We start from the raw sequence: 25,597 nt of genomic DNA on the forward strand, positions 1-25,597 counted from the left end.
CCCTCATAAACACTATTGCGCCTACGTTCGTTTTAAAGAGTGCGATACATTATGGATACAATGGGCTACTGTGTGCGGTAGAATTTGCGCCTCAACAACTATGATGAAAGCAATATAACACCGGCTTTGATTACATTTAAATTGTTTAGATTTAGAAATCAATGTCAAGCGTAAAAAAATACGTGATTGCTAATGTAATTATGGAATCCTCTTAAAATATTGCGTCAGTCTGTCTTCTGAGACCGCAGCAACGCGCGGGACGGGTACGCTGGTTTAATATATATTTCTTCTATATAAATAATTCTCTTCATGGATACCATAGAAAACACCAAGCTGTAAGCGCCCCTAGCAGCCCCCTCTCTTTCTCTCTATCCCTACCACCCCCATCCCTACATGGTCTGGTGAGCTGTGGTTCAAGCTAAATGTTTACAATCGTAGAGCCGGGTTTAGTGACAGCTATTAGGGGCAGATAATTTAGTTTGAAACGATTTTAAACTTAGTGGAGGTAACTCAGAGGGGGCTGCTTTCACGAGGAGGGGGGGTAGGATTTTTGGGAAAGGAGGGTGGGGAGGGGGGGTTATCGTCCTTAACGAGCTACTGATAGTGTTTTAAAGCAAATATTTTCAGTGGCAGCATTGTTACTGTCAAATTCACAAATTATGAATTACTGAAAAGTAGAAAATGAAACAACAAAATAGCGGCGTATGATAGCGGCTCGTAAAATATAAAACACAATGTAAATACCTTTGTTATACCTACGGAAAATAATAATATGTAACATGGATTCCTGAAATTTTGCGCTGCTTTAATTTCTAACGTTGGGATCCTCCATCAACATCCATACTCTCCTTTAGTATGTTCAGGCTTTTTTTTTCATTTATGGGAAGGGATGATCGGAAAGTGTGACGACACATTTTTGCTTTCATCCGTTATTTCGGGCTTTAAAAGATTGCTTTTGGTATTAATTCATTTATTAACTCAATGTTTATCGAGGTCAGTACATATTATAATAAACCGGGAGTGATCTCCCCTAAACTTTCTCGAATATTCTAATATAACACTACGGGGAATGGCAACTCGGGATATAGACATGATTTTTAATCCATTTTAAATACTTAAACTTTTTAAAATAGAATAAAACCTCGTAAAAAAAAAGAATTGCACACCAAGTGAACGTCAAATAAAGATGTGCATAATAGTGCGCAACATTATTAGTAATTTATAAATTTACGTGCGTTTTTTGAGAAATCGGAAATAGCGTAAATTAGTACTTCCTGTCAACGGAAATTACTCAAAATTTGACAGAAGGTAGAGAATTAGATCTTTTACTTACATGTGAAATTTCATTTATCTATCTGCAATAGTACTCAAGTTATAGGCTTTTGAAAAATTCAAAGTAGAAAAAGTACCACTTTCGGTTATCGGAAATCACTCAAAAGTTTATACGGATCTATGATTTTGATAAAATACTTATATATGAAATTTCATCAACCTAGCTGTAACGGTACTCAAGTAATCGTGTTTACACACAGACACACACAGACACAGACATACGGACAAGATTGCAAAATTATGTTTTTCCGTATCAGTGAGGTGTAAAACGTCGAGATTTGTAAAAAATCTCGATTTTTTTTTTTTGCACGATTACAAGACTTTCTCTATACTTCGTATATACGAGAAAGTAAAAATGCAGTTTCATGGGAACGGCGGAGGGGGTTATGTATTGAGGTGTAGTGTTTTTAAAGAGAGTGGTGGGGGGGGGGGGGGAGCGAAGATCTGGCTTTTTGTGAAAATTTGTTACAATTAGAGAAGGGGGGTTTGGTGCAAAATCGTCTGAAGAGTGAGTCGTGGTTAATGGGTGACCACTTTATGATTGTATATTGACGTCACCATCATTTTGGGCGGTGGCTTTATTATGTGACGATATGTAACGAGAAAAAAGAGGGTTGAGTTAATGGCGTAGCATTTATTTTGCATTTTTTAAGGATACAAATAATAAAAACACTGCTTATTTTGTTTTACATGTGTGACGACATTGTGTTAACCAAATGTATTTGTAATAGATTGAAATAATTGTGAGGTCAAGGGAACTCACTCTTCTGTATTAGTTATATTTATAATATTGTTATCTTGAGTGATGTCCCTTGTGTACTTCCTTCCGTCCTCTCTGTGTGTTACCATCGTGGTAGTTAGACCCATTAAATGTGTTATATACAACCACAGGCTTCTGTCGTCAATCTATTATAACTGGCGACGAAGGATAAACATCTACTAGAAAGAGCACCTACTTACGCAAAAAAGAGGTTTGCTAGAGCTTATTAGCTAATTATTTCTAGAATTATGGCGCTGTATGGCCAAATAAAAGAATTTGATGCGAATGATGAAATCATTCAAGATTACCTAGAGAGGTTAAGCTTTTACCTAGAAGCTAACAACGTGACGATAGAAGCCAAAAAGAGAGCTGTTTTGTTAACAGTCATAGGGCCTCAACAATTTAGGCTACTAAAGGACTTATGCGCACCAGCTAGTCCAGATACCAAGAGCTTTAACGAGCTGAGCAAATTGCTAACAGACCACCATGCGCCTGTACCATCAAAGTTTCTATGTCGAGCTAGATTTGACAGTAGGACTCGTCAACCAAACGAGTCAATATCAGAATATGTTGCTGCTTTACGTCATTTAAGTAGATTTTGTGAATTCGGCGATACGCTGTCTGACAGACTATGTGAAAAGTTTGTGACAGGTGTAAACAGCCCTGATATTCGAAGAAAGTTGCTGCTCGAGTCAGATCTAAAATTGGAAAAAGCAATACAACTTGCAACTTCATTCCAGCAGTCATCAGATGCGGCGAAATCTCTTACGCCTTCAGAGATCCATGCAGTAAACAGCAGGTTAGTCAATAAACATCAACCCCATCAGAGCATTCCAACTTATGCTAAACAGCCTGCTCGTTCAAATCCTAGATCTAAATCTAGTAATAATTATCAAAAATGTCATCGATGCAAAGGTCCCCATGCATCTCATCGGTGCAAGTTCAAGTTAGCAACTTGTTATAAGTGCAGTAAGCAAGGTCACATTGCCAAGGCCTGCTTTGCAAAGTCTTCGTCTGTTGCTAAATCTAGCCAGTCAAGACAGTACCGCAACCAAAGGCAGCACTATGTTAACTCTCACCAAGACTACCTAACCCAACCAATGAACCACTCTACCTGTGAAAATGCTCAAACTGATTCGCAGCCGGATTTCAACCTATTCTCTGTGAAATCAATAAGTCATGCTCCCATCAATGTACCAGTTTATATCAACGGTAAGAGCATCAGCTTCCAACTTGACACTGGAGCATCTCTAACAGTCATAACAAAGAAAGGTTTTGACGCTGTCACAGAAGGATCAGTGTCTCTACAGCCGTGTCACAAGTGTCTAACAACATACACTGGTGACAATGTTCCGGTAATAGGAGAGTGTATGGTTCATGTAAGTTATAATGGTCAAAGCGTTAAACTTCCTCTTCTTGTGGTTGAAGGAAATGGACCGCCATTACTAGGTAGGAACTGGTTAAGTGATCTTAAGTTAAATTGGGAGAGTATTTGTTCATTGAAGAATGTAAAAGAATCTAGTCTTACTTCACTAGATAAAGTTATATCTGAAAATAAATGTGTTTTTGGTAACTCTGGATTACTAAATGATAGAACAGTGAAGTTAAGTATTAAAGACACAAATCCAAGATACTGCAAAGCTAGAGTTCCACCTTATGCAATGAGGAACAAAATTGAAAATGAGCTAAGTAGATTGGAATCTAATGGCATTATAAAGAAGGTAGACTATTCCGATTGGGCGACACCCATTGTGCCAGTGTTAAAGAAGGATGGTTCTATAAGAATTTGTGGAGATTATAAAACTACACTGAATAAGCAAATAGAGCTAAATAGGTACCCTATACCTAACATTGAGGAAATCTCTTTGAATTTGGCAGGAGGAGACAAATTCACTGAATTAGACTTTAGTCATGCTTACACTCAACTAGAACTGCATCCAGATTCAAAAGTCTATACGACAATAAACACACATAAAGGACTCTACCAATATGAAAGACTATGTTTTGGCATATCATCTAGCCCTGGAATTTTCCAAGCTGTCATGGACAGTATTTTTAAGGACATTCCAAATGTTTGTGTGTACTTTGACAATGTGTACATAACTGGTAAGAATGACACTGAACATCTTAAAACACTTGATAAAGTCTTGAAAATTGTTGGTGAAAAAGGTTTAAAGATAAACAAAGATAAATGTCAATTCATGTTGACAGAAATTAGTTTTCTTGGTTATATATTAAGCAAGCAAGGTATCAGACCTCAACCTGAGAAAACAAAAGCCATTAAAGAAGCACCCAAACCTGAAAATACCCAACAACTAAGAGCTTTTTTGGGCTTGATAAATTACTATGCAAAGTTCATAGGAAATCTGTCTGGTAAACTATCACCACTGTACAAGCTGCTACAGAAAAATGCAACTTGGCACTGGGGTAAACAACAAGAAGCTGCTTTTAATACAGCAAAAGAGGCTTTGTCTGCTGACACCTTACTAACTCACTATGACCCAGGGAAAAGACTTATATTAACATGTGATGCTTCACCAGATGGTGTAGGAGCAGTCTTGTCACACATGGATGACAAGGGTGACAGACCCATTGCTTTTGCCAGTAGATCTTTGAACCAGGCTGAGAAAAGTTATTCTCAGTTAGATAGGGAAGGCTTAGGCATCATTTTTGGTGTTAAGAAATTTCATAGGTTTCTGTTTGGTAGGAAGTTCACCATCTTTACAGATCATAAACCATTGCTAGGTTTATTTGGAGAAAACAAAACCCTACCTGAGCATGCCTCACCAAGAATTCAAAGATGGGCTATCACACTAACTGCATACAATTATGAATTGAAATACAAACCTGGATCTGAGAATAGTGCAGATAGTCTTAGTAGATTACCTTTAGAAAACCAAAGCCTGAGCTATGTACCAGAAGATGTATTTGTTCTCTTCACTATCATGGATAACTCCAATATAAATGTGAATGATATTAAAAGAGAAACACAAAAAGATGAGTGCTTAATAAAAGTATATGAGCACTGTATGAATGGTTGGCCTGAAGAGTCTGTGAATGATGACTTAAGGCCATATAAAATAAGAAATTAAAACCCTTTGTGAAGATAATATAAAAGATGGAGAAGATGCAGTCCATTATCAGTCAGAGTTGCCTAAACAAAGTATTTGTAACTTAATAAATGATTATGGTGATATGGCAATTTCAAATGTTTTAAGGAAAATACATTAGTAAGAAGGAATGTGATCATCAAACAACTTTGCTAACATCATTAGCACTTACAGAAACTAAAAGGGTAACATCAAAAGAAAAGAAAAAAGATTTTTGCCATTTAATACACCCACTTCAAATACTGGATCACAGTTGCAAAGTGATATTGTCCAGGATATTACTTTTAAACAGTATTTTTGGTTACCATGAAAGCACTATCAGATTACCTGAGAAAATGGATCAATCAAAGAAATCTATGTCAGTTAAGGATCTGAATAATAGCATAATACTTTCAGATGCCAATTCAAAAATAGTTCCATTAAATCATGACAAACATTCATTGAAAGAGAATTTGGTGTTAATAAGAATGTGTATCTAAGAAATTATGGGAGAAAGGAAAAATGGATACCAGGTCAAATTGTTCAATGTACAGGACCTGTGTCTTATAAAGTTAAAAATAACTTGTGCAGATAATAAGTGTGAATCTGTCAATCCCACCAAGTCTGATCAGTTCACACCAACTCAGTTTGTTTCACAACCAAGTTCTGTTGATATGAGTGAACCAAGTTGTCTGGAGTCAGAAAATGTAAATTCTGGAGTTAATGATTTAAATCCTGGACCTCCTGAGATAGAGAATACAGATGGTCAGAATATTGAGTCACCAAATCAAAAGCCACTGAGAAGGTCAAGCAGGACAATCAAAGTCCCAAATAAGTTAGACCTATGATTCTAAAGGTCAAAAGGACTTTGACATTATTGTTTTGTATTTTGATTATGTTGTAGCATATTGTGCATTGTTTGTAAGGATGTAATCTACCATAGTGTTCATGTTACAATATAATTGGTGATTTTAGGATACTATCAATTGTTCTATTGAGAGATGTGTTATTGTGTTCTAAGGGTAAAGGGATGTAATAGATTGAAATAATTGTGAGGTCAAGGGAACTCACTCTTCTGTATTAGTTATATTTATAATATTGTTATCTTGAGTGATGTCCCTTGTGTACTTCCTTCCGTCCTCTCTGTGTGTTACCATCGTGGTAGTTAGACCCATTAAATGTGTTATATACAACCACAGGCTTCTGTCGTCAATCTATTATAGTATTGAATAGTAGGACTTACAGATTATTAGTTCTCTCCCCCCCTGAAGCAATTACCCCCTGTCATTTACCCCCCGCCAAGGAGGACATCTCCCCCCCCCCCACGCACACTGTAACAGTGGCGTAGCCAGGATCGTCTCAAGGGGGGGGTTCCAATTTTACCCGGGGACAAACTTTCGATTTGCACCCCCCCCCCTCAAACTTTCGATTTGCACCCCCCCCCTCAAACTTTCGATTTGCACCCCCCCCCCCCCCTCAAACTTTCGATTTGCACCCCCCCCCTCAAACTTTCGATTTGCACCCCCCCCCCCTCAAACTTTCGATTTGCACCCCCCCTCAAACTTTCGATTTGCTCCCCCCTCATACTTTTTATATATACCGAGGGGTCTATGGGGGGGGGGGGGGGGTTATGACCCCCCCTAACCCCCCCCCCCTGCCTACGCCACTGCGCACACACCTCTTAAGGTACAGCTGGGGTTAGGGTTATGGTTAGGGTTACGGCTAGGGTTAGGGTTTGGGTTAGCGTTAGGGCTAGGGTTAGAGTTAGGGTTAGCGTTCTGGCTAAGGTTAAGATTATGGTTAGGGTTACGGCTAGTGTTAGGATTAGGGTTAGGGTTAGAGTTAGGGCTAGAGTTAGAGTTTGGGCTAGGGCTAGCGTTTGTGCTAAGGTTAGGGTTATGGTTAGCGTTAGAGTTAGGGCTAGGGTTAGAGTTAGGGCTAGAGTTAGGGTTAGCGTTCGGGCTAAGGTTAGGGTTAGCGTTAGGGCTAAGGTTAGGGCTAGGGTTAGATTCAGAATTAGAGTTAGTGTTATGGTCAGGGTTATGATTAAGGCTAGGATTAGGGTTAGTGTTATGGTCAAGGTTAGGCTGAAACCTAAGTCTAGAGTTGGTTTTGGTTATGTGTTAAGTTTTAGGCTGAGGTGAATGCTTAGGGTTTGGTCATTTTTTTATCGATTAGGATTAAGGAAATACATAGGTATAGAGTTTGAGTTAGGATCATAACTTGAGGCCGGGGGGGGGGGGGGGGATTCTCCAGGGGGGTTATTGACAAGGGGTAATTGCCCCGGGAGGTAAATACGGGAGGGGGGGTCTCCTCCGGGGGGGGGGGGGGGGGGTAATTGACGGGGTGGGGGTAATGTCATGTAGCCAGGTCCACTATAATTAGAAAGCCAAGATTCCAAACTGTGTAGCCTTATGTATGTAGGTAATCTAATCTCATACAAGTTCTTGAAAGCAACATCAAAGACGAGAAATAAAAAGAGCCATCGTTGTCGGCTTATTTAACAGGGAAGTCTTAGTCTAAATCAATCCACGACAATGTCTTTAAGACAATAAACCTTAACTTTGCTTGAAATAACAATATCGTTCTTCATTCAGTCAAACTCAACATTATGGCTTCACTGAACTTTGTCATTGAAATGCATGTGTAGTTTGAAATGTGTGTCTGTTAAAATTGTACAGTTGATACCGAATATATCCAGCCTTTTTCTTCTTCGTTCAGCTGCTTTTCTTTCTGGATTTCTTTTCTTATCTTTTGTCAATCCAAGAACAAGTGTTGTATCCCCAAGATAGGTTGCTATCCCCAACTATAGAGCCTCATCTACACGGGAGATTGAACTCAGGACTTCTCGGTTTAGCAACCACGAACTTTACAAGTTCTTGATTTTGGTATTGGCGTGTCAGTTTTCTTCTTTATTTAGTCGACATCTAAAGTTAAACAAAAACAGTTGCCTACCTCAGCAAAAATCAATGTAGGCCAATTATGGCCAGTGTAGCAATTAGCAACATCAAAGTTGATTTGAATTCCATGCAACACTCATTCCATACTTCTCTAGTGTGGAGGTCTTGCTTATTAATATTATCCTGTTTGTTTGATACTTTTCTTTAACTTAATATTAACCATAGACACTTTTTGCCTGGAGTACAAACTGGGTCACAGTATTCTCTGGTAAACAATTAAGTTCTTTTCCAAATATATGCTCAGCTAATAGAAACAGCATTCCTAGATTATTATTTTTTTTTTGTTTTTTTTTTTAAAGGGCTTCAGCTGTTTTAATGTCAACTTGTGCTGGGAATACTATAACTACATACAACCCTTTTCAGCTTTCAATCACTTGCATCTTATGTACAAAGTATGAAAACCAAAAACATCAAATTTTGAGAAATAATTTATTTATGAAACAATTGCATATAATTATAAAGCCAAACATTAATATATCAAGATTATTGCAATTATCACCATTTGCAGATTCTTGTTTAACTATGGTAGATGGAAGTATTAGTTGCCTTTTACATCACTTTTCACTTCCTGAAACAAAACAAAATGATTTTCTTAATCATCCATCTGAAATAATAAAATTAGCAAAAAAAAAAAATCTTTAGTTTAAATTAGTTTAATACATCAAAACAAAACAAGAAAAAAGTGATTGAATGAGATGAATCATGGCATAGATATCTATAAAATTTTGCTTTAGTGATAAAGGGGGAAAAATTTAAGTTATTTTAAGTGAAACATAAGCTAGAGAAATAAACTATTAGGCCTAATTTAAATAATTTAATTCCTTTCTCCCAAAACACTACATGTATCCTTAAAAAAAGAAAACTTAAAATTTATCAATATTTACCTTGTGTATAAACTCTTCTGTACATCAGCTTGACGCTCATTAGGTATGCCTAGTTCCTGTTGAGCAGTTAAGACAGATTAAGTAAATAATTCAAATTTGTAAGACAAACCACTAAATGATACTGTTTTATATATATATATATATATATATATATATATATATATATATATATATATATATATATATATATATATATATATATATATATATATATATATATATATCCTTCCTGCAAATCAGCATATTTTGCAAAACAAATATTTTAAAAAATACATAATGATATTGTATCAATCATCACCACTGACTTGGTTTTACTAGGTAAAATATTTTTTTAAATACAATATTTATACAAATAAAAATCTATCTCAATCAACATGTTCAAAATAAACCAAAGCAAACTTGTGATAACTTACCTGATTAATGTTTGAGAGGATTCACCCAGTTCTCGCCACTGAAGCAGATTAGATGCATGTGTTATAACACTTGTGATATACTGATTGCCATTTTGTGTACTTTTAGTCCTGGAGATCTATGTTGTAGGCATAGACTGTTAAACCTGGATAGTAATATTATAGAAGTAAATTATATCTAGTATAATATAAATATTTTAAAATATAAATGACACTAAATTATATTTATCATTATTGGAAATAAAAATGGTACAATTAAGTTATAAAAAAACAAATTATAAAATTTAAAGCAGCTTATTAATAATTGTCATACCTTTTCCTACTTTTATGTCAAATGTAAGAGGTAATAGAGAAAGAACATCTTGTGTCATTTAGTATGCTGTAGTCTTATTACTGGTAAAAATCAGATCTTCCCTTTTTTTTTGGATGAACCTGTAAAAGAGAAATTACAACATGGATAAACACAATGAATATCATATCTAATCCTCAACTAGTTATCACCCCAATCCTAACCTCATTTTTTAAAACCAATTTCTAAATATGTTTTCAGAACAAATGTATGTTAAGTCTACCTATTTTAATGTTCAGAATACTAATATTTATCAAAATTACCTCCAGTTGAAATTCAAGATACCTTTATAAAAAGTTATTATGACTTTAACTTTGTGTAGTTGTTATTTAGGCTATTTGTTTAATTTATATTATTTAAATTAATATTTCATGCCTTGTTTTAAAAAGATCTACAAGTCTACTTTTGATTTTATGGTATAATCTGATAAAAATTAGGCTGCTACATCTGAAAACTAAGGTCATTGCAAAGACTTCCAAATTAACGATAAGTAGGCTTGTATAGATATTGTATATAATTACTAGCCCAATAGTATTACTCTACGACCAATGTATAGGACTTAATGTATCAGACCTAATTCCTATAATTAGGCCTACTAATTATTAAATAATTAATAGATCTAACAGTAGGATAATTACAATTATGGGCCTTAGCTGACATAGAGAGCTGAATACTTAACTAAACATTTTTTAAAATTATAGTAAGCTAAGTGAGTTGAATTATTTTATTTAGATAGGCCTAGGCTATAATATACTCTATAGCAGTCTATAGTGATAGTAGCAGAGTAGCGTATATCATAATAATTTCAAATTAAATCTATAAGCAACATTAAGCCTCTGCCTTGTTGCCTAATTAAAAACTAAAGCCTATTAAGCCTTTTCCTAATAAGCCTTTGGCCTAATTTAAATAACAGCCTATAGGCCCTATAATATATAAATAGGCTAAACTACTTGTAAGACCTAATAGACTAATGACTAAGAGAGTGCTAGGCCCCTTTCCGATATTATATAATAATTGCTTGATCGATATCATAATATCTAACACTGATTACATTAATTTACATAAGGCTATACCATCTTAACTATGACTAATACTTTTTCTACTAATAAAATAGGCTATCTCTAGTTTAAACTTAGGCCTAATAGTAATTAGTAATTATAATTAAGTAGGCCATTTTATGACATTTATAAAATTTTTAGTAGATGGCCGAGCCTTAAATTTAAATACTAAAATAGATTTAGCATACTATGCCTATTGTTGGTCTAATTAATAATTTATTTTTCATTTAGAATTTTAGATCTCCAAAAGATAGGCCTAGGTCCTAAATAAATTATTTTTATTTTATTGAGCCCGCCTTAATGTATAAGATTAAGATGTGATCTGTTTTTTTAATAAAAATAACCCTACACAATACTAGTGATTTAACTAATATCTAGTACTACTTTAGGCCTATTTAATTATTTATTAGTAGGCTGAATAAAATCTAAAGCTATAAGGCCTACTTTATTACTATATTTGCCTATTATTCTATAATTAATTTATGTTTTCTTTCAATACATAGTAGATCCTGTGGTACCTCAACATTCTAGTGCCTCGACATACCAGATTTTTTAAATACGAGCAGTTGAGCGAGTAATATTTCGCTTTGAGTTACGCACAAAATTTGAGATACCGTATTTCACAGTTCATGTAAAAGAAATACCCCCAAAAAGATGCAAATGATTATTTATCGCAGCTATTTAATTATAATAATAAGCGTCTTACTCATATTTGCAGCATTATGAAAGGGAGAAAGAAATAAACTTCCTAAACAAGTTTTATTTTAAGCTACCAGCACATGAAAGTGACTTAAATTAAGCATGGCAAAAAAGAAGAGAAAAGCTGTCACGAAAATTAAGCTAACGTAATAATTTTATTTAGTATTTATTTAGGCCTTACGTTTAAGTCTTAAGTGCAACAATGCTCAGTGAATTTTAGCCATTAATGGCATTAAGTTTAGGAATGATGTGTACTTGTGTAGCTTTAACTTTAGTATATTTTTAGACCTAAGCCTAATCTTGTAGATATAGATCTACAAACAATTTGAAATAGAAGAGATTTAAAATTGAGTAGATCTAGACTTCTAGATCTAGATCCTAAATGCTAAAGGACAGCTATGCCACAGAAATAATTATCTTTCTATCTAGTCAATCTAGATCTAGCTAGTGCTACTGAAAAATTACTAGATTTTCTAGCTAGATCTAGATTATTCTATCATTTACTTTCGACGCACTAGGCATACTTTTAACTTTTTCTCTCTAGTCAATAATGTAGATTTCTAGATCTAAATGTAAATCCTGATCTTGTAGATTTGATTTACGTAGGTTTTACATCAGTGTAAATCGTTGATCAAGTAGATCTAGTCTAGATCTGGACTAGCTCTCGTCAAAACAAAATGGCTGGAATATTAGCTTCAAAACACCTACAGTTTATGCTTTCCTAATTGTGGAGAGCATGTTTAATTATTGTTTTATTTTCAACGACAGTGTTGACTGAGAAACCACCAAAGGGTTTTATTCTCAGCGACACAGTCGGAGAGAGGCTCAACGATTCTGTCGTTGAGATGATCCGCATGGGGTGGTAAGCATAAACAGACACTCGGTATATCCAATAAGCCAAGAGATCAGGAAACGTAAAGTTTCTGGATTCAAAATCTAACAGGAACAATAATTATGCCATTTCATGCATTTTTACATGTAATAGGAAAAAATATAATATTCAAGAATCATCTAGCTAAATGAAACAGTAAAGTAGAAAAATTCCTCAATGAAACTATCAGTGTAACACAAGATCACTTACTTAGAACAGTTATAGTTTTGTCTATCTGGAATTCATTATTGTTTATTAAACTTTTTTCGCTTTCCAAAGTAATTGTATAATTTGTTGGTCCAGTAAAATCTCCTGCACGCCAAGCTATGAACAAACCCACTCTGTTGTCTGTAGATCTTGTTGGGGTGGCGGATAGAGAAATCAAGTTGCTGGCAGCTGGGAGCATTTTATTTTAAGTTATAAAACATTTGTCTCTATTCCTAAATATGAATGTTTACATACTAAAAAGAACATTTAAATTAAATAAGTTAAGAATGGCGCAGCTCTAAATTTAAATGAATAAACATTACTAAGCAAAAGTAAAAAAAAATCCCAACATAAATATCCCAGTATTTAACAGCAAAACAGCAAACGGAGTTGTTACAAATTACCTGTAACATTAGTCATGAAAGTTACAGATGTTTCCAAACCCTTTCCAATCCCAATGTAAGGTGACACCTCAACTGTATAATTCGTATATGGTTTCAAGCCAATAATTGTCACATTAATTGGAAAACTTTGATTATTTAAGCTGATGTTATCATAGGTTTGTGAAGAATTCCATACAAAGGGGCATGGGTTTACGAGAACCTTAAGAAAAGAAATTATAGTATCATGTTCATATTAGTTCATCACTTTAAAATTTAGTCTGAAAGCTAAGCAACTAAATATGTCCCAAACTTACTGTGGTGTTACATTCGCGACAACTTATTTTGTAAACAGCAACACAGTTCTGTTGTTGATCTCTCACTATTGCTACATATCCTATAATATCACCGTTAGGTAGTGTAGGTCTCTGCCATTTGATGAATGCTGAATGGCCTGTGATAGACTCGACTTTCAGATCTGACACTTCATTTGAAGCTAAAGTCATAACAAAAATTGCTGAAGATTAAATCAGTATTTCTATAGGATCTACTTTTATAAAACTATAGCCTCTATATGCGTGAATCTTAGACTATTATGTCCAGATTTTCTTCCAGGCATCTCTTCAAGGGGGGGGGGGGCGAGGCCCCCTCCCCGAAAAAATTCTACCCCCCCCGAACGAAATGAAATGTATACAATTTATATAGAAAATATATACTTTTAACAGTGTCCCCCCCCCCCCCCCCCCCGAGGAAAGCCTATCCCCCCCCCCCGAAAATTTCAAGTGACCCCCTGGAGAAAAAAGTCTGGAAGAAACACTGATTATGTTATAATTAAAAACTATTTTAAAGAATAAACTCAATATAGATTTGTTTATGTTTAGATCAGGGGTCTCCAAACTTTTCAGTCCGAGGGCCGCATTAACAATCAATTTTCAGTTCGGGGGCCAGTTTCTTCCAGGCATGTCTTTGATTTTTCTGGGCAAAGTTCCTCAGCCAGCATAAACAAACGATTTTTCCGTGGACCAAAAGATCTCCGCGGGCCGGATGAGAGGACCTCGCGGGCCGCATCCGGCCCGCGGGCCGTAGTTTGGAGACCCCTGGTTTAGATCATGCAGAAGTTACCTATAAGAATACGTTGCATTAGTTGAATTGCCACAAACGATACTCTTTCAAAAACTATTAGGTACAGTATAGCCCACACACTCGCGCGCATACACACACACACACACACACACACACACACACACACACACATTTACGTACACATACTCAGGCGAACACAGACAAAGGGGAAAAAACACAGAGACACGCATACATTCAATCTACATTTGATTTTCTATACATTTATTCTAATAATATAAATATAAGCGAACAGTATGAAAAAGTGGGTTATTAGTACATTGTCAGTTTCTAAAAGCTGTCTTTATTGTCAACCATATAAAAACTCATAATTTTATTATTGCACAGTAATTTAGACACAATTTATTTACAAGAATGTAATTATTTTCCGCACTAAGGTACACAATAGTACCACAAGATAGATATCTGCCTGAAGTTTTTAATTAGCAAAGTACAGCAAAATAAAACGTATTTATTAACTAAATAGTAATATCTGCTCAGCATTATGAACGTATAGACAGGATACGCATTTTCTCTACGCATAGAACAGTTTCTACAAGTTTTTGTCGGACAGGTAAAGCGAATTTAAGGTGGTACAAATAATGCACATCGGTACGGATTGCACACCTCCGATACAAAGCAGATTTAAAAAAAGATTAAACTAGTGCACGTTAAGTACTCATTATACTTGCGAACATCAAGTAGATACTAGTTTTCCTTTAAAATGCAAGATATTTAATTGATTATATCCGAAATTATCTAGAGAAATACAATCACTCAACACAATATTATGAATGTATCCAGATGTATACTTGTTTTGTTAAAAAAAATATATATTCACCACTTGCTGGAGTTATAAAAGTTCCACTCCTTGCAGGACTTATAGTACCAGCTCCATTGGTTGCAGTGATTGTATAACTGTAGTTTGATACTGGTTTTAATTTTTCGGCGATAAATGTTGTAATTTCACTGACAATTTTTTCCAGTTCACCATATGAATTAAAGATTGTAATAGTATATATTTTAACAAGGCCTTCAGACTTTTCAATAGTGATCACACATCTGTACTGAGCAGTTGTTATATTTACAGTTGATAGTTGAACTTTTTGAACAGGACCAGGCTGAGCTGGGTCTGTAAACAATAAAACAAACAAAAATGGGTTTGTTAATTAAGGGCTCTGAAAAAAAAACGAAAACAAAAATTCCTTCTTATTTAATGAAAACTTATTATTTATATGCGTGTTATCTGAGTGAGGGTACTTAAGGGACTTGCATGTACCAGGGACTCTTCTTAACACATGGTTACCATGGCAACGGCGCCCATCTTGAAAAAAACCCCTCTTTTGTGGAGGTCTCAAGGTTAAAAAACTATCATTTATTTTGAACATATAATCATTAAACCTTCTTTTACAAACTCTAATAGCGCTAACTGGCTAGTTTATGTAACAGGAATCACTCTACATATTATTTTTTTCAAATTTTCAAAATTTTGTTTGGTAAAGTAACAGTAAATTTAACATTAATTTTAATGGGATTTCACCATACCAAATGCCTATGTCTACATGTTACAGGATAAAGTGTCTTACAATGCTGTAATATTAGAAGTCACCATTGAGTTAAAACTGGCGATAATAACTATCTTATATTATTAGGCCTTTTACTTAAGCAATATATTAATTGAATATATTAATTGAAAAACAGCGAAATATTAGCAAGGAATAATTTTAACAATAACATTTCGTGTTACCGAATTTCGCAGGTGAGTGATATGTTGAGAGGTGGTGGTCGCGAGTTCGAGTATGCAGATGGGGTGGAATATGGTTTGGGTGGGCTTAGCAAAAGAGCGGTTTATTTGGAGTAGTGCAGCTAATATAACAATAGGCTAAGTTTGTCTGTATGACAATTTCGACATAAATAATGTACTAAGATAGATCAAAGGATTTCCAAAGGTACAATTGAATGAAAGGTGCTAAATTTTAATGAAACATTTTTCATATTTTCATTTCATGTTGTTTCCATTAAATTTTGTCCAAGGAAATGACCTAAACAACTTGGAATAAAGTTACATAAATAATTTTAAATCAAATATTTTTGCATGTAAAATGGGATAGACTGCAGCTAGTACAGCTATAAACATACTTGTCCAAAATACACCTGTAGGCACCATAGCAGTTTTCTCAGGATAATTATTATCAGCTGGTAATGTCGTTTTGATAGTAAAGTTGTATGGAGACCCAGGTATAAGGTTTGATACAGTTCCTCCATCTGTGTTTGCTGCAACAAGCTTAGACTCAGATGTTTCTATAGAATATTTCGCATTGTTTCTGTTAATTCCACCAGAGGACCAGGTCAGTTGGATGCTGTGTGTGTCTTTTATTACATTCATATTTGTCACTTTCATGATGTCTACTGTAAAACCAGAACGGTACATGATTACCAATTATGAAAACAGTGTACAATTATTCTTTACTTTTTCAAATGACTTAAAATAACCGTCCTTTATCACAGATGTAACCATCTTAGTGATTAGCATTAAATACTGTAAACACTTTGTTGATGCATTACAAGTCAGTAAATTAAAAAAAATATCAACCATTATACTTAATGTAATATTTCGGTAATATGTTAAATTAATTCAAGGCGCGAATCATCACTAAAACCTAATGCAATATATCTATTTTAATGATGAGAAAATTTCATCCTCTTCTGATGAGACTAGAAGGGGTAAACAGGCCACGAACCCCCTCCCCCTTAAAAAAATTAAATAAACAAATAAACAACAACCTATTTTTGCTTTTATTTTTTACTTGACATAAATAAGAAAAACATATTTAAAACTTACTTGAAGAGCATCCACCCGCATCAGTGTAATAAGAGTTTGCATCACACAAACACTTTTGTGTGCCAGATGTATAGTTCACACAAACAAGAGGGTTGCTACATTCTGTCTGCACACCGCACTCTTGACCATGTGTTTTTGTATCTAAGAATAAACACTCTGAATTACAACAAAGACATTAGCACATTCATCAAAGTTTAAAATGCAGTTTCTGATTGAAAAAAAGATTACATGATTTCTAAATTATAAAACCATAAAAATTCTTTATCTGAAATCATACATATTAAAAAAAAACTTTAAATAACTTATAGTTTTTCCTAGAAAAATAAACTTTAGTAATAGAATATGGCTTAAACGCCGCGTTTCTAAAACTTTCTATGGAGCAGGAAAACTTTTATGAAGTATAATAATGTTATATGTAAATTTTAAATTTCTTACTTGTTGTAACTGGACCAAACTGCACTGATGTGTTCATTGTTGGATACCAAGTGTCAGCTTGTAAAGAAGAGATGACAGTGATGGTGTAACTTTGTCCAGCTTGAAGATTTCTTATAGTTCCACTTGTTGCACTGGCCTGCACAGATTGTCCATTAGTTTCCATGTAGTATACAACAGTTCTGGTGTCTGGTTTAGATGCAGTCCATTTTAGAGTGATAAAATCTGTTCCTTTGGTGTCTAATGTTGCTTGGACTTTTAGAGTGTCAACTGTAAGTGAGGAATACATAATGTATACATCTGTCTTATGTTAAACATGTCAGCATAGACATATTTAAAAATTACATAAAATTAAGCTTTTTTAAAATGAAATACAATCATTATTAAGCTATAACTAAATGAATGATCATTTGTTATAGTTAAGACTATTAAACACAATTTTTGCTAATAACTGAATTTAACAGTAATATCGTTAAAATTATTAAACCCTAATTTTTCGCCTGATGAGGAAACTATTTTTGAAATATGCTTTTAATATTTTGTATTTTCTGCTTCACCTAGCAGTAATAAAAATGAGATGCTTATCAGGCTTTATTAAATATCTAGAACCTACAATTAAATCTAATTATGGAAATGAATCTAAAATTGAATATAAGACTAAACTGAAAGCTAAGTCAAATACTAAACTAAAGTTAAAATTTAAAACATAATACATGGTTAAGCTTTAATCTGATCATAAAACTATAACAACAAAACACAATTGCTTTCAACTCCACACATCGTTTCAGAAACAGAAAAAGACAGACATGGTAACGGGGAGTAGCAAAACAATATTATAGATACTATTTAATAAATTAAGTATCAAAACATAGACAAATTAATATGATTTGCTCAATCAAAGAAGCAAGATCCGAAATTCAGACAAAAAAATGAAATCTCACAATTATATCCTACATAGAGACGCTGCACTTAGATACAACATCGTAACCCGTCCTCATGTCAATAAACATCAGCCATAAATCGAATTATCATAATATAAAGATGCTGAATCCATCCCTAGACTTTTCACCTTAACATTGCCCTACTTCTAGATCAGACTCAGAGACAAGACTTAGACCCTACATTTAAATTATCATACGCCGCAATTTAGTTGTTTTATTTTCTACTTTTCAGTAATTCATAATTTGTGAATCCTTAACGAACTACTGATAGTGTTTTAAAGCAAATATTTAAAACACTATCAGTAGCTCGTTAAGGACGATAACCCCCCTCCACCATCCTTTCCCCCAACCCCTACCCCCACTCCCCCCCCCCGTGAAAGCAGCCTCCTCTTAGTTACCTCCCCTAAGTTTATAATCGTTTCAAACTAAATTATCTGACCCCAATAGCTGTCACTAAACCCGGCTCTATAGTTGTAAACATTTAGCGTGAACGACAGCTCACCAGACTTCCTAGAGAGGAAGAGAGGGGACTGCAAGGCGCGCTTACAGCTTGGTGCTTTCTAGGGTATCCAAGAAGAGAATTATATATATATATATATATATATATATATATATATATATATATATATATATATATATATATATATATATATATATATATATATAAAGAATTGTACATAAAGTAAATACGTAATAATATTTTTATTTTTTAAAACGTCTTAAATTAGCCTGTGCAAACAAAACATGTGCAAATACAATCTAATAATACTAATACACCTTAAATGTGTCATATTCCGTTGAAATATGCTTTATTATGCTACAGTGTCCACGTAGTCACTCTTTGTTAATGTCTATACATGCTCGATTTGAATGAACAAAAATGCCGCTGCGCATTATTCCGTCAGCACAATGTTGATGTTAGACAAATACATTGGGTTGCAATTCTTGTGCTTTTATTAATACTACTAACGCTATGTTTAATCTTAGGCCATTCTAATTATATCATTATCTATGGAAACATTTTTCTGTGTTCTATAGTAGCCACAGAGCAAATACATACCGATACAGTCACATAAGAAATAGAAAACATTGCTACCATTATAAATGAACGTTAGAGTTATTTTTCTTCTTGTTCTTCTTATTATTATCTAAAATAAATGCTAAAGTACAATTTAATTAAAATGTAACAATAATTCAATTTGTCATAGAATGTTTTAAACAAAAGCACACTGTTACTTTAATGGACTGATTGAAAACTGAACTAAAATATGTGAAGAAAAAACTTACTTGAGACACAACCATTCAATCCATTATAAAACAAATTTGTATCACAAAGACAGAAAGTCTTGGTGTTAATATAATTTTTGCACACTAAAGGTCTTTGACATTCTGATGATGAAAGGCATTCTTGGCTATGTGTTTTATCTGAAAATATTAAACTCTTGTTAAATAAATGTATTAAGACTAGCCATCGGAACTCGTAATACGTGAATTATTTGTCTATATTTTTAAAATGTTATACTTGTTTGAGAAATATATTTAATGAAATAGTTATTGGTCGAAATGCAATGTGCTTTACTACACGTTGAACGATATTAGTAAATAAGCACAGAAATAACTAAATAGCTAAAAATTTGACACATTTAATATAACATAGGCCACCAATACACTATTAGGAAAATTAAAACCAAATTATATACCTTATTGGTTAACACAACATCATATTAAATGCACACACTGATCAAGTGACTTAAATGATTCAACCGGGTATTCATTGGCATTTTTGTTGTTTTTCAAACTAATTTTTATTTTAATTATTTTCGGCCGAGAACATTGTATACATTTCATATCGTACGTCGTGATAAGTAGATCTATAGATTTAAATCAAATTTCAGTGAAATAGCTGATTTTTTTTTTCTAAAATTGGAAGATGTGGGAAGCGAATTTTATTGAAGACGACGTCATTAATATTATGTATTAGTTTCGACATTATATTTTTTAATTCTATTTTTATCCTATCAGCAACGACGCCATTAGTGTTGTGTACTTTCCGAAGTTAAAACTTTTTATCAACATTGTTTCATAATTATATTTTTCTAGTTGTTTCATGTGATGTCATTCTTTTTGGCAGTGATGAGTTTTGTGTTACTTTTATGTTCTCTAAAGCGTTATTGTCACAACCATAAATACTTTTCCGGTTGCATAACACTAAAGATGTGTTTCTTTGGGGTATCTAGAATAGTGGAGAAATTACGATGCGCGTAAGTCAAGAGAGTGTGACGTCATAAATTTCGACTTGACAACGTGACCATTGGTACAAAATACGATCGTCTGGATGTACCCATTACACAACGACCAGCAGCAGTAAGATAAATGTACATATGCGCATATGTTTAGCGCAAAATCGGTATGTAGCATTTTCCGAACAGTCAGCTGTAAGAGGTTAAAAAAAATTTTATACATTAGGAGAGCACACAATTTTCTTCAGGTATTTATAAAAAGAAAACAAATTTAGAAACAGAAAAATAAATTATTTGTTTTTGGTTGAGATTAGAAGATCACAATATGATACTAAAACATTGTACCAATATTATAAATACAACTGAAGGAAGTACAAAAGTAATTTATTTCATAAACAATTTTCTTACAGGCTGTAGCAACTGGACCATACTGCACCGATGTATTCACTGCTGAATAAAATGTGTCAGCTTGTAAAGAAGAGATGACAGTGATGGTGTAACTTTGTCCAGCTTGAAGATTTCTTATAGTTCCACTTGTTGCACTGGCCTGCACAGATTGTCCATTAGTTTCCATGTAGTATACAACAGTTCTGGTGTCTGGTTTAGATGCAGTCCATTTTAGAGTGATAAAATCTGTTCCTTTGGGGCCTTCAGATACACTGACTTTTAGAGTGTCAACTGTGAGATAAAATTACATGATGTATACATTTCATATATTTTTAAATTGTCTCATGTAAGCACCAGTAACTTTGTTGAATTTTTATTTAAAAATAATTTCACAGGAGAAAGTAAACTTGGTCATTGACTAATTTAGTAAAAAAAAGTAAAAAAAAAACTTACTTGAAACACAACCACCTGATCCATTATAAAACAAATTTGTATCACACAGACAGAAAGTCTTGGTGTTAGTATAATTTTTGCACACCAAAGTTCCTTGACATTCTGATGATGTAAGGCATTCTAGGCCATGTGTTTTGTCTGAAAATTTTTAACTCTTGTTTAGATAACACTTAATTTTCTTCAAGTAAACAGTGACAGTTAAAAATCGTCAGGAGAAAACTAAAGGCATTCGGCTAAAATTTTTTTAGACCCAATTGATAAGTGAAATTAGAATTTTAATAGGCGTACATTTTATAAATAAATGAAACTTGTGATTCACATACCTATGCAATCAGATGATATGCAGTTTGCTTGAGAACAAGCCTGTGAATACATAAAATATTTGTTATTTAACTAATTCCTCGTGTTAAACAGAAAATCTTAGATTGCTTATTAGCTTTTAACTTTATAGCCAACATGCATCGATTAAACAAACATCATATGTTCAGTGGAAAAGAAAGAATGACACTGGAGTCAACAGTGTGTTGACTGGGGGGGGGGGTGTACTGGAGCGATCTTAAATCTGTGTTCATTTTGTAAGTATCAATGCTTTTTCTCCCCCATCCGTTTTGTTTTTACTCTAAAGTAGCCTAACTATGAATTTATAAAACTAAAATAGTAAGGTGATTGTTTTTAAAACAGTTATCCCTTTATACCAGTGGCGTCACACGGCGAGGGGGGGGGGGTCCGTACTGGGTGGTACCATTTAAGGGATGGAACCACGAAAAAAATCGTACAAAACAAAATAATAGTAAAAGAGGGGTGACACCAAACTGAAAATACAAAGTTATTGGAGAGGGAGTGGGGTTTGCCGGGGGGGGGGGGGGGGGGGGAAGGTTGACACCCGAAGTTACCGCATTGGAAGACACTCAACCTAGTGACGCCAATAGTTAACAAGAATGACACACACAGTGATTTCATATATTACAAACTTTAAGGATCAAACTCTGTGTTCCAAAAACATGACAAGTTTATATGTGAAGGCCTTTAGGTGGGTGTATAGATCAAAAACTAGATTTCCTTCTCTTGTAGATTTAGGTTCCGAAAATTAAAATGACTGGTTTCAGCACAGAGTTTCTTCCAGGCATCCCCCAAACGAAATGAAATTTATATAATTTATATAGAAAATATATACTTTTAACAGTGTCCCCCCCCCCCCCGAAGAAAGTCTACCGCCCCCGCCCCCCCCCCCCCCCCCCCCCCCCGAAAATTTCAAGTGCCCCCCCCCCGGAGAAAAAAGTCTGGAAGAAACACTGATTCAGTACACTGCTAATGTCCACATACTTAACACACAAAGCTTGCTGGTGAATAATACAATACAGGAACATTGGTTGTAGAATGTTTTTCTCCTTCGCTTGTCCAACATATCCTTTCTTTATGCCACTCATGTACTTTCGACCATCAAAAGTTAGGTAACTGAAGTTAGTCCAGTCAAAGTTATAATCAGCAAATTAATGTTTTTTTTTTTAACTCATTGAATATATCCTCTCTGGTATATGCACCCAAAGCTACTTTTTCATACTACTAGTTTGGAGACCCCAGGTTTAATGCGTATGTAGGGGATGGGCATAACACACCGCCACTTCCACTAGTTGTGTGTTTGAGAATATGTGTGTGTGTATGTGTATGTGTATGTGTGTGACGACTTGTACAACTTGTACGACTGAGAATTAGACTGTGAATAACAGAGACTATGTGCAAGTAAGACTTAGTGTAAGGGCGATCATGAAAGACTTGGGATCCAGCCCAATGGGGCGGTAGCACTAAGTCGCGATCTTAAATTGGCCACTAATTTCTTCCTGGTGTGTTTTCTGTTACATTGGAAACGCTGACACTTGCTCTAACATTCCAGTCGAGGTGATATTCCGCAGATGTTGGTGATTTGGCACGAATTGGAAAAAACAACAACAACAAAACAAGCACAAAGTTTTCAGTCGCTAATAAATATCGGCATTTCGCTGAAATTGATCCAGCTGAAGCACATTTTAATCGGCGTTGAGCTGTATCAAATAATATTCAAATTGAGATAATGGTCGTCCCTAAGCCCCTCTTCTATGGTCGTCCCTAAGCCCCTCTTCTATGGTCGTCCCTAAGCCCCTCTCCTATGGTCGTCCCTAAGCCCATCTTCTATGGTTGTCCATAAGCCCCCTCTCCTATGGTCGTCCCTAAGCCCCTCTTCTATGATCGTCCCTAAGCCCCTCTTCTATGGTCGTCCCTAAGCCCCTCTTCTATGGTCGTCCCTAAGCCCCTCTCCTATGGTCGTCCCTAAGCCCCTCTTGTATGGTTATCCATAAGCCCCTATCGTATGATTGTCCATAAGCCCCTATCGTATGGTTGTCAATAAGCCCCTCTTCTATGGTCGTCCCTAAGCCCCTCTTCTATGGTCGTCCCTAAGCCCCTCTTCTATGGTCGTCCCTAAGCCCCTCTTCTATGGTCGTCCCTAAGCCCCTTTTCTATGGTCGTCCTTAAGCCCCTCTTCTATGGTCGTCCCTAAGCCCCTCTTCTATGGTCGTCCCTAAGCCCCTTTTCTATGGTCGTCCCTAAGCCCCTCTTCTATGGTCGTCCCTAAGCCCCTCTTCTATGGTCGTCCCTAAGCCCCTTTTCTATGGTCGTCCCTAAGCCCCTCTTCTATGGTCGTCCCTAAGCCCCTCTCGTATGGTCGTCCCAGGTCCATCAGCACACGACCACAACTGACCACAATCCACCACATGAGCACAGATTTCCTCCTCCAGTTCTGCTACCATGTTTAACACAACTCTGTACAAACCTCAATACTATGTCTGTCGGTCAACATAAACTGACAGCTGATTCTATTTATTTTACCTATTGGGTGTTGATAACGCAGTATCTAAAGTTAACTCTCAGACCAAGACTCGTAAGCATTATAAAAGGCCGGATTAACATTGGATAAGACCCTAACAAGATTTGCCAGACTTTTGTCCGGAGTGTGGCGTGTGGGTTGCGTCTTGGGAGGTCAGAGGGGGAGGGGGGAGGAAGAATCTAAGAAATTATATAACGTCCTACTTTTAAAAAGAATTCTAGCAGTTATTTTGCATTTATGTTTCATTTTTACATAAATCGAAAGATGTCATCTACTTTATTAATCACTTTGACTGTGTCTTGCATCGATCTATGATCAAGTAGTGATTAACGTTGTTATCGATACAATCAACTATCTAGCAAACAGTTACCAGCAGTTTAAGAAAAACACGTCAGTCGATATGATAGAACTAAAGGGTGCATAAGAAATATAATATTTTTGTACGATTTGTGATCATTGAAGAAAAGGTGAGATGAGCAAAAATTGTGTATTTATGACTCATTTAATATAAGTGGATACATCCGTACATAAACTTACCAACAGATGCATACAAAACAGTATAATGACAAATAAATTAGTGTCAAACACTGTTACTTTGTGGGAACCCAAGATGCATAAGCTGTTATAGTTATTCATTTCCCAGTGTGTCTAGATGTGACTTTAGATCAACAAAAAGTCCAATGCAGCATCTGTGTAGATTCGAAATGTTTCGGAAATATAGAACAGTATCAACTATTTAATTAGCCTAAATATCAATCAATATTAAAATCGTTTCTACCTTTTTCGTTACTTTTGTATATGTTTTTATATAAACTAGTGGTCGTCCATAAATGACGTCACACACGTAAGGGGGGCGGGGGTCCGTAATTTTGTGACGGTGTGTGAGGGGGGGGGGGGGGGGTTCTAATGGTGTGACGTCACGATTTTGCATTATAAAAAAGCAATGTTATAAAACGAGTTTTAGCCGTTATTTCGCGTTTTAGAAAACTGTTTAAATAAATTGTAATAGGAATTGATAAAAATACTCAATTTTAAAAAAGATCAGACGTGATTTTGGAAAAATATCGATGGTTTGAGAAAAATTCAGCTGCAATTTTGAAGGGGGGGGGGGTGTAGGCTGAGATGTGACGTCATTTTTTCTTTGGGGGGGGGGGGGGGTCTGGCTTTTTGTAACGATGTGTGACTAAAGGAAGAGGCGAGGTAAAAATCGTGAAAAAAAGGCGAGGCGTCAGATGGCCACCTAGTAATAAACTTACTGTAAGCATATATATTTAAACCAACACTATTTTCATACTTGACACGAATTAAAAAAAAATAACTATGA

General features: G+C 35.0%; 1 long non-coding RNA gene across 6 annotated transcripts; it reads right to left on the reverse strand.

The window, feature by feature from the left end:
- Positions 1–9,043: 9,043 nt before the first annotated feature.
- On the reverse strand, positions 9,044–12,398 carry LOC131957771 (uncharacterized). Of its 6 annotated transcripts, none has more exons than XR_009389136.1 (4): positions 12,250–12,398; positions 9,749–9,867; positions 9,439–9,581; positions 9,044–9,081 (listed from the first exon to the last, which is right to left on the reverse strand). It is a non-coding gene; the product is annotated as an uncharacterized LOC131957771 (long non-coding RNA). The 6 variants fall into 6 exon arrangements; XR_009389131.1 differs by having other exon boundaries at positions 12,066–12,398; XR_009389132.1 differs by having other exon boundaries at positions 12,057–12,398.
- Between the last annotated feature and the right edge of the window lie 13,199 nt (positions 12,399–25,597).

This window comes from Physella acuta, unplaced genomic scaffold, assembly GCF_028476545.2.
Source record: "Physella acuta isolate Inbredline_101_S28 unplaced genomic scaffold, ASM2847654v3 ptg001264l, whole genome shotgun sequence".
Taxonomy (NCBI): domain Eukaryota; kingdom Metazoa; phylum Mollusca; class Gastropoda; family Physidae; genus Physella; species Physella acuta.